Genomic DNA, 10,051 nt, shown 5'->3' on the forward strand with positions numbered 1-10,051 from the left:
ATTCAATCTGGGTCTTCAGGTGTAGTTTCTCTCTCTTTTTGATAGAGATTTGGGGGATGGTGAATTTCTTTGCTAGCTTTACAAGATACTTTCAATGAATCGATCACGGAGGGGCTGTGGAGAGTATGAATTCCAGTCTAGATTTAAACAGTCAACCTCAACTCAAACACCTTTGAGATTTCATAAACTTCACTTTATTATTTTTAAATGATCTGTGTTGCCAAGACTGGGACACTGTTGTGCTAGATGCTGGATGCACCATGTAGGAGACCTGGCTCACAAAAGCATATGGTCTAAATGAGCAAGACAAAGGGAGTGCTATTATCTCCCTTTCTACAGAGGAGGAACTGAGTGAGACAGAGATTAAGTGACTTGCTCAAGGACACACCAGAACTCTGGGTAGAACCCAGGTATTCTGAGTCACCATTCAATGCCTTAATCATAAGACCATCTTTCCTCTAATTGCTTTAGCTCCTGTGAGGAACTCCATGAGGGCAGATGACTTAAGTTGTGTTCTGCTGTGATTCCATACAAAAATGGTTAGACTTTGAGCCACTTAAATGGCTAAACTAAACATGCACAAGTTTCCCCGTTTCAGCCCTGTCAAATATAGGGAACCTAAAGATTCATACAAAAGTAACAAGCAAACTAAGGCTCCAAAGAATTTCACACAAGCAGACCCCTGGCCGATCTCATCTTCAAAACCACAGAATTGTGCAGAAAGCTACAGCAAGGACTGTCTTTTCTGACCAGTGGGCTGCCATTGGTGATGTTGAAATGCCAATAGTGGTCCTGGGGGACCCAGCCTATTGCTTGCACCTTTGGCTCATGAAGCTGTACACTAGCCATCTTAACAACACCAAGGTGCAGAATGACAGCTGAATGCACTTTTAGTAGATTGAAGGGACACTGATTGAAGAGCACAAGATTGGATCTCAGTGAAAAAAAAATCCCAGTGGTTGTTGCCTGATGTGTTCTGCATGGTATCTGTGAAGCAAAGGTGGAAACTTGCTGCCGGTGTGGAGAGGTGGAATGGCTGTCTGCTGAGTTTGAGAAGTCAGACACAAGGACTATTTGAAAAGTTAAACATGGTTCAGGGCGGCTTTGAAAGGGCACTTGAACAGTGAGCCACAGTAATGCGTTGTGGTGTATTGTGCTGTACCTGGCCCTGTTGTTTAGGGGTCCATTAGGAATCGTGTGGTGCTTGGTGTATGTCTATTATTACACTTGGTTTTTTCACCGATCCCTATGAGTTGTGTCTCACTGTACAATAACAAGTAAGTGAGTGCTTTCAATACTACTAGGCATTCTGCAGCATATATTGGGAACTAATTAAGATGAAATATTTTCCAAACATTAGAACTGTATTGAGTATCAAAAACACTGCAAAGAATTCTGTGCATGATAAAAGCAAATACATTAAAAACTTAATAAATTTATTGATCAGAGCTTAAAAAGATTTTAAAAAATCATGTCCACTTTAGCTACAAATACAGCAGCAGTGGCTCTCACAGCTTAGTGAAGCTGTGGTTATCTTTAATGTCCCCCAGTGTGGAGTAGTAGGGGTAGGGATGTGGCCCCTGATGCCACAAGGAATCTTGAAAATAATAATTTAAAAATAATAAACACTTGAGGGCAGTGTAGGGAGGCGAGGTGGGGATGGGGTCTTGGGGAAAGGGGTGGAGTGGGAGTGGAGCCAGGGGTGGAGTAGGGGCAGGAACAGGCAAGGTGGAGCAGGGGTGGGGCCTGGGGCTGAGCGGGGATTGAGCACCCCTGGGGAAAATTAGAAGCAGGTGCCTGTGGCACAGGCTGACTGGACTAGAGTGGAGTCTTCAACTGGTCCTGGCTTGTGCAGTAGCTGGAACCTAACCCTCCTCCCCCCAGATGCATGTCCTACACCTCTTCCTCTGAGGTATTCACAGTGGTCTGCAGGATAGTAGTTTAGTCTCTGCAACATATGGCATGCAACTCTTTGTAAAAGTGGCAGATTTTCAGCATTGGATCTACCGTTAGTCTCCCTGGCCTTCTGATGTGCCTGACACCATTCCTTCGCATTCACGCGGCACTGCTGCTGATCCCTGTCATACCCCTTCTCCTGCATTCCCCAAGAAATCTACATGTTTCTATGGCTGGTCTGTAGCTGTGCCTGCACAGCCTCTCCCAGGAGATCCTATATCTCCTGTTTACTCCTGGCTGGAGCACATCTGGAATGTGTCAGCTGGGAAGTTGCACACAACAATGGAGTGGTGCTAGGTGTGCTTGCCAAGCTACAGAATCAGGAAAAGGCATTTAAAAAATGTGTGGGGTTTCAAAGTGTGCATGTTGGGGGGCTACCGGTATCCGTGACTCCCGGGCAGTAGAGTTCATGATTGTGACAAGAGCAATAATTGTCGGGCATTTTGGGACAGCTCCCAGAGGACTATTAGAGTCAACATAGATAACGCAGTGTCTGCACGCATGCTGTGTAGACCTCAGTACATTGACCATGGCTCAGTGCCACTTGAGGAGGTGGTATTACTGTGTCACCATAACTGGGTTCTTACATCAGTGGGAGACAAATTTAAGTGTAGACACGGGCACCACTAGATTGACACAAAGCAGCTTATGTCAAGCTAACTTTGTAGTGTAAATGCGGCCTTATGAGTCTCTACTGGTTCAACATGCACAATTCTTCTTTGTCTGTTAAAACAAGTTTGTAAGCATTTCTGATAATTACAGGCTTCTGTTTTCTTATCAGCCTCATTTTGAGTTCAGCATTTTTACAGTTTATGTTGCCAGTTAGGTTTTTCTCCTAGGTTTTCTCAAAGCCTTCCTATGGCTGCTAAAGCCTTTTTATTTTACTTAAACTACAAAACACATATTTCCTTCATTAAACTAAGTTAATTTAACCCTTTTTATACCTATCTAACCCTGCACATGGGTCATCTTCAATAGATGTAAGTGGAAGTGAGGCTGTCTCTAGTAAAGACAGTCATCACCTTCCATTGTTCCCAAGTGGATAGAAGCTAGACTGTTCTCACCTAGGGTGGCAGCCCCCTGCCCCAGACACAATGTGAAACTCAGCCTGGCAGATGTGGAGGCTCAGAGTCAGACTGTGGGGTGCAAGGAGGCAGAATGTAGAGGGGAGCAAGCAGTGGTGTAGTGGAGCCAGAATGCTCATAATACCCACCCACCACCATATGCCTGTCCTATCCTCAGCACCTACCCACCCCCCATAGTGCAACCACCTGACCTGACCCTCCTCACCCTACATCCCATCTGGCTGCATCATAGGGCCGCATCCAGCTGGGGCTGGGGTGGAGTGGGGTTAAGAGAACCAGGCTGGTGGGAATCTCTGGTGTTCGAGTACCTTCACAATAAGGACTACACCACTAGAGTAAGGAAGAAATATTTTGGGGAAAGGCATGTGGAGAATGGGGAGACTGAGCAGCGAAGAGTAGAGTGTTCAGGGTAGACCAGGGGAAGGAAGGAGGATAAATGCTGAAGGTAGGCAGATGGTGGTGGGGAGCAAAGGGGAAATAGAGGGAAACTGGGTGAGTGGGGACAGGGAGAGAGACTTATAGCAAGTGTAGGCTAGGGGTAGGGGAAGGTTTTTTTGGGGGTGACTCAGGATGATTGTATAGTGGGCAGAAAAGGAGAATACAAGGGACAGGAGCCTGAGAGAAATGGGGCAGAGTACTGGTCAATACTGATGGGGGCAGGATACTGAAGGTACCTGGAGAAGGAGGTATGGGGGAGGAGATTGTGAGGGGCTAAGATGGTGGGGGATGCAGGACAATAATAGCAAAGTGGGGGTGGAGAGAGGGATAGAAAAGAGACTTCCCTACTCCAGAGGTTGGGAGAGGGTAAGTAAATCTCATTCTGAGCAGCAAGGTTTGGGGAAGGTCTGATTTTTTGTATGTCCACTCAAGCCTGAATTTTCAATCTGAAATGTTATAACCACCGATTGCGGGGGGTGGGGGTAGGGGAGGTGTTCCTCCTACTTGTTTGAAACAATCGGGAGACAGACCACAACAAAGCAATATTTGTTTTAAAACCTTGTGATTCTTTAAGCCAGTCTCACATTTGTTTTGGCTCTTGCCCATGGTTTTTCACCTTTTGAGGACTGGCAGTAGTGGAAACAATGAATGAGTAAAAGGTGAAGAAGGAGAGTGAGATTCAAACCAAAAGAGAAAGAAGCAGCAGAAGAGTGAAAGTCACAATAGAGTGAGCTGGGGAGATAAGATGAAAGAAAATGAAATTAAAAATACAAGCTGAACTAATGTCAGCATGTGACAACTAGCAAAATTTCATTTTTGGCATGCCTCCCGAAAAAAGACTCTTTCTCACTAACTGAGGCCAATGGGAGAGAAATGGCAGCTAGACTGAGGCCAAAATGTTTTGAGAACATCTTTCAAAAATTATGATTTCAGCCAGCTTCACGCAGTAGCAAAGACACTTTGTGCTGCTTTCTGGGAGGATCCTGCTTTGGTGGCTAGGGCTCCCAGCCAGAACTACTGTATATGCAAGAATTCTCACTGCCAGGGCAAGCTGAGGAGAAATCTTGCTTTTGCAGGCATGAGGAAAAACTGAAACATTTTAAAATGTTGTCAAAAAATGAAAGGCAGTATCTGCCAGTGAGGGAAAAAAGTACCTTTTGCTGAAAATTATTATTATTAATTTTTAAAACAAAACCATTTTTTCTGGGGAAAAATGGAGAACTTTGCCCTGGGTAGACAAAGTTCTGATTTTGTTGAAGGGGTCAGCCTGTTTCTGTATGTGATTCACAAAATAGGGCTGTCTAGCAATTAAAAAAATTAATCGTGATTAATTGTGCGATTAATCACACTGTTAAACAATAATAGAATACCATTTATTTAAATATTTTTTGATGTTTTGTACATTTTCAAATATATTGATTTCAGTTACAACACAGAATACAAAGTGTACAGTGCTCCTTATATATATATTTATATATATATACATACAATTCCCCCCTAGGATTTCAGTCACAAATTTAATTAACAATTTTTTTAAATGGGCATCATCAGCATGGAAGTATGTTCTCTGGAATGGTGGCAGAAGCATGACCGGGCATATGAATGTTTAGCATATCTGGCATGTAAATACCTTGCAATGCCATCTACAAAAGTGCTATGCAAATGCCCATTCTCACTTTCTGGTGACACTGTAAATAAGAAGAGGGCTGTATTATATCCCGTAAATGTAAACACACTTGTTTGTCTGAGCAATTGGCTGAACAAGAAGTAGGACTAAGTGGACTTATAGGCTCTGAAGTTTTACATTGTTTTGTTTTTGAGTGCAGTTATGTAACAAAAAAAATCTACATTTGTAAGTTTCACTTTCACCATGAAGAGATTGCACTACAGTACTTGTATGAGGTGAACTGAAAAATACTATTTTTGTTTATCGTTTTTACAGTGCAAATATTTTTAATCAAACAATATACACTTTGTATTCTGTGTTGTAATTGAAATCAATATATATGAAAATGTAAAAAATTTGAAAATATTTAATAAATTTAAATTAGTATTCTATTGTTTAACAGTGTGATTAATCATGATGAAGTTTGGAATTGCAATTAATTTTGTGAGTTAATCACGTGAGTTAACTGTGATTCATTGACAGCCCTAAAAATTATGTTCATTATTGGAAAAGTCAGAATGTCTCTGGGCCAAATACATAAATACTTGGTGGAAGAAGGGGAAGCAGTATTAGTATTTTCATAGGAAAAGTCTCTCAGAGCAAAAGAGCTAGTTTTATAGAGCTCACTTTGTTCATAAGGGCTGGTTACACGGTGTGTGCACCAATTTAACTAAATTGTTTTAGGCTTAGTTGAGCATTGCATGAACTGTGTAGACCAGCTGAGAAAGAGAGAGAGAGAGTGTATGTGTGTGTGTGTTGGATCCTTTTAAGAATTGCTATACCAGAACGCATCAACTGTAACAAAGAAGACATTGCAAAGACAAGCCAAGTATAAAAATGCCTTTGGTTAGTATAGTAACACATGTTAACACATAGCTCCATTTTCTATATGAAGTTCTGCACCACAATGTCTGTGCTCCCCTCTGTACATTTACACTTCATAAACAACAAACATGTAATGGTTTTAACATCTACTCAATACTCTCTAGCCATTAATTCTCTACATGACATCAGTGATCCATCCAGTCAGGTATCCCATCTCTGATCTTAGCTAATGTGAGATGTTCCTGAGAGGAACGTGAACGGTGTACCTAATTAGTGCCATATTATACCTTTCCCCCATGTTACTTTACAGGCTATAAAGCAGTTCAGTTACCTTAGCCAGAAAGAGAGAACCTTGAAGGTGCCCTTCAGAGGGGAGCAGGAATTGAGACTTGAGAAGAAAAAGCACAGTGATGGTGGGGGGGGGGTGTCAAGGTACATGATCAGGTTTTAAGAACCAAACTTCTTATTTCTATCCCTGTCAGACAGTCACAGAAAAGCTGATTTAACAATTACTTACATACAAAATATTCCCAACATTCTCTCTGAGGTGTTAGCTTCACTTGACTGTAGGAAGAATAATTTTTAAATGGACAATGGCTGCTAATTACCAAGCCATGTAATGTTTGTGAGAATACAAGTAGACTGAAATCCAGATGTAAGTGTGGTCATAATTAGAAAGTAGGCAGACAGGTAATACAGCACGGATGCATTAAGATGTATGGCGTGTTTTAGCTATGGAGACAGCTTACTGGACTGCAGGGCAGCTGAAATAGCATTACTCAAACTGATCAAAATGAGACTGGATCAAAGCTTTTTTTTTTTTCTAACTTCAGGGTGGTACCTCTGAATGGAGTGGGGTTTGTTCAGAGGCCTATATGCAGGTTGAGCAATTTACTTAAGATCCCAGAGTGTCTCTCTTTATCTGTACCCTCTCTCTCTCTCCCCCTCCCTCCATCCTCCTAGTAATACTATGCTTGATGCTGGCTAGCAATGTACTGTGTACCACTAAACTGTGCTCCTCTCATTATTGCATTAGGTAGAAAATGTCGCTGTACTCCATTTCTTTCCCTACCTAACCATCAGGCTAATAAGGACATTTTACTTGTATTCTGTCATTAAAGTGGCTGCAGAAATACAGCTCTGCACATATAAATAATAGGTACCACTAGAAATGATGGGAGCATGATAAGGTAAGGTCACCTGTATAGTAGGGCTATTACATACCTAAAGAGGGCCAAATTCTATTCAGCATAAATCTGAATTAACTGTGAGTGCAGTGAAATTACTTTGGGCTTTCTCCAGCGGTACAGGAGGACTTGATACATCCGTCTCTCAGATAACTGTAGAAATATGAATCATAGGCTTTTGTTTTATATTGTTCTCTATATTCTCAATGTCCTGTCAATGGGTCCTTCTCTGTTAGAACATTGCTTTTAAAATCTGTTAAAGTTGTTTCAAATAAAGTTTTTGTTGTAAGGTTTAGAAAGTTCTTCATAATTAAGAAACTCTCAATTTGTTGACAATTGCTGTAGACGGGTCCGGGTAACATGAGGGGTATGGCTTGCCCCAACTGAGCCAGCAAAGCATTCTGCGTTTTAAAACAGAGCTGGAAATAAAAGCAAGTTAAGGTAGCTAAGAAGGTTATGAGAGAGCAAAGCAAGAAGAGCCATCCTGGAAGCTTAAGGGAAATATGTGGAGATGCTGGTGCTGTTTTTTAAAAACTGTAATGAAGGATAAAGCCTCTTAAGTTCAGAGAGGATTTAAAATAAGCAAGATCACCGCTGTGTGGGAAGAAAGAAACGCACAAAGACAGAGGAATAGTAACTGCATACCAGGAGAATTTATTCAATTCAGATTCCTATTCTTCAGAGCCTAGAGAACGGTTGTTTCTTCTGCTAAAACAGCTGTGATTCTTCTACGCCCATTGTGGATGTAAGAGACATATCAGTAGGAATGCAGCCTTTAGCTGTTTTGCTGGATAAATAAAGGCATATAGCATGACAGATTATAAAGTTAGAGTTGCACAGGCATCAGCAGTTCTGCAAAACTGGGACAGGTAGCCATGCTACTGTAGCTATAGAAAGCCTGACTGTGGGAAAGATGACAGGTAGCATTGCCTTTGGTTGCTGATAGAGTTGCATGAAGCAAATTCACACAGGTTTTACATAGATTCACAACAGTGTGAAAGGAGTTCTCCTATTCCTGTGTTTTTGAGAAATGGATGGGAAAAGCACATTAGTGTGCTGGAAACATATCAAAGGGAGAAAGGTGTGATTCAGAGACATGAATGATTCCTTTGAGCAAGTCCCAGTTTGATATACTACTGATGGATCAACCTTAAAATGCATCAGAAATTCATTTTCTGTAAAGATTACATGTTTGTTTGAAGTTTATGCAAACATTCTGCCATATTCTAATTCATCCCTGACTCTGTGTAGTATAGAATTAAACGACTTGTTAAACTTCTCTGTAAACCACACCCAACAAAGCCACACTACATATAAAGCTAGGAATGGAAAAATTATGAAAACTTGTATTAGATACTTTGCTAAACTATTCAAAGTAACCGATAGACCCCCACAAGCACACAGTATATTAGCCCTAAATTTTGTGATGTGGGAACATCAAGGGTTCAGAGATCAGGAGCTTTCCCTAATCAATAAGGATTCACATCAATGGAGTCTCCTGTTCCCACATGCTCTCCTCCTTGTGCTGTTTGGTGTTGCCTTCTTGCAAGGGAAAAATCAGTGCTATGCAAACTCCTCTAGCATCTTTGGATAGATGGATACACTGGTCTCCCCTATGGGTGGGGGGGCAGGGGGAGAAAGAGGAAAGGGTATTAGGCAGGATGGGCCAAGCTAAAATCCAGGAGTTTGTAGTGGGATGTGAGAGGAAGCAATAATCAGCCTTATTCTCCATACTGAAGCACAGAACCACTTGCTGGTGAGAGGATTTTACATGCATATGCACGTCATTAAAATATATACTAGTCATCCTGACCACATGGATGGTGTAAGCTAGCCAATTGGAGAATCAGAGCTATGTGCTTTGTGTGACTGTAAACGTCTGGGTCTGGGGCTCAACCCTCCCAGGGGAGGAGGGGAGCCACACCGGTCTGTGGTTCTTACTCGGCTCCTGCCCTGTTTCTTCAAGGCTGAGCAACAGTAACAAAAAGACAGTTAGGGCTCAGGCCTTCTGCTGCAAGGTTGAGCAACAAACAGTACAAAGTGGCTCAGGCCCTTTGGTGCAGGGGCTGAGCAGTAAACAGTTCAGGGGGGGCTCAGGCCCTTTGGTTCAGGGGCTGAGCAACAACCAGTTTAGGAAGGCCCAGGCCCTGGATTAGGGTGGGGCAACAACAATTAGGGCTCAGGCCCGTAAGTGCAGGGGCTGAGCACTGGGGTGAGGGGGAAAACTGCCACCCGCAAGTGGGGTGGCAGGGGGGACGCAGGCCCACCCACTCCACTGCGTCCCGGCCCGGGGCCCCAGGCAGTGGCTATGACCACTGACGGTCAGTGGGGATCCTGACCGCAACACACTGACATGGGCATTGTTTGATCAGCAGCCTGACTGAGGTCAGCTGCCCCCGGGCCACTTCCAATTTCCCCCTCGGGGCCTACCTGGTCCGCGGCGTCCGCTCCCGGGAAGTCCAACACCATGGGCTCCTCGCAGCCCGGGCTGGGGGGTAGATCCGGCAGTTCCTCGGGGAAGTCCGGCCAAATCTGCTCCGGGGGTTCCTCAGGGTAACAGCAAGGGAGCGGGGAAGTCTCTGGCGGCTCCTCCTCGTATGTGGCGCGGGGAAGCTCCGGCGGGTCCTCCCAGTAGCGAGCGAGGGGAAGCTCCAGCCAGTCCAGGCAACTGCTCTGGGCCCCAGCGGCTTCCCAGCCCTGATCCCTCTTGGGCAGGTCTGCTCCCGGCGGTGGTTGGGCTCCAACTGAGCTCTGATGGCCGGCTTTTATCCTTCCGGGTCACCGCCTGACCCTCTGAGGGTCACTGCTCTGTAGCCCCGCCCCTTCCGGTGTCCGGGGCTCAACCCTCCCAGGGGAGGAGGGGAGCCACACCAGCCTATTACAGTGACCAATCA

At 43.9% G+C, this 10,051-nt stretch overlaps 1 long non-coding RNA gene across 1 annotated transcript in view; it reads right to left on the minus strand.

The window, feature by feature from the left end:
* LOC123367575 overlaps window positions 1–9,839 on the minus strand; it is a 58,631-nt gene extending 48,792 nt beyond the window's left edge. Inside the window, exon 1 of the long non-coding RNA XR_006578535.1 lies at window positions 9,588–9,839. This is a non-coding gene — a long non-coding RNA (uncharacterized LOC123367575). The remainder of the gene's footprint in view (window positions 1–9,587) is intronic.
* Window positions 9,840–10,051: the final 212 nt, after the last annotated feature.

Source organism: Mauremys mutica, chromosome 1 (assembly GCF_020497125.1).
Source record: "Mauremys mutica isolate MM-2020 ecotype Southern chromosome 1, ASM2049712v1, whole genome shotgun sequence".
Lineage (NCBI taxonomy): Eukaryota > Metazoa > Chordata > Testudines > Geoemydidae > Mauremys > Mauremys mutica.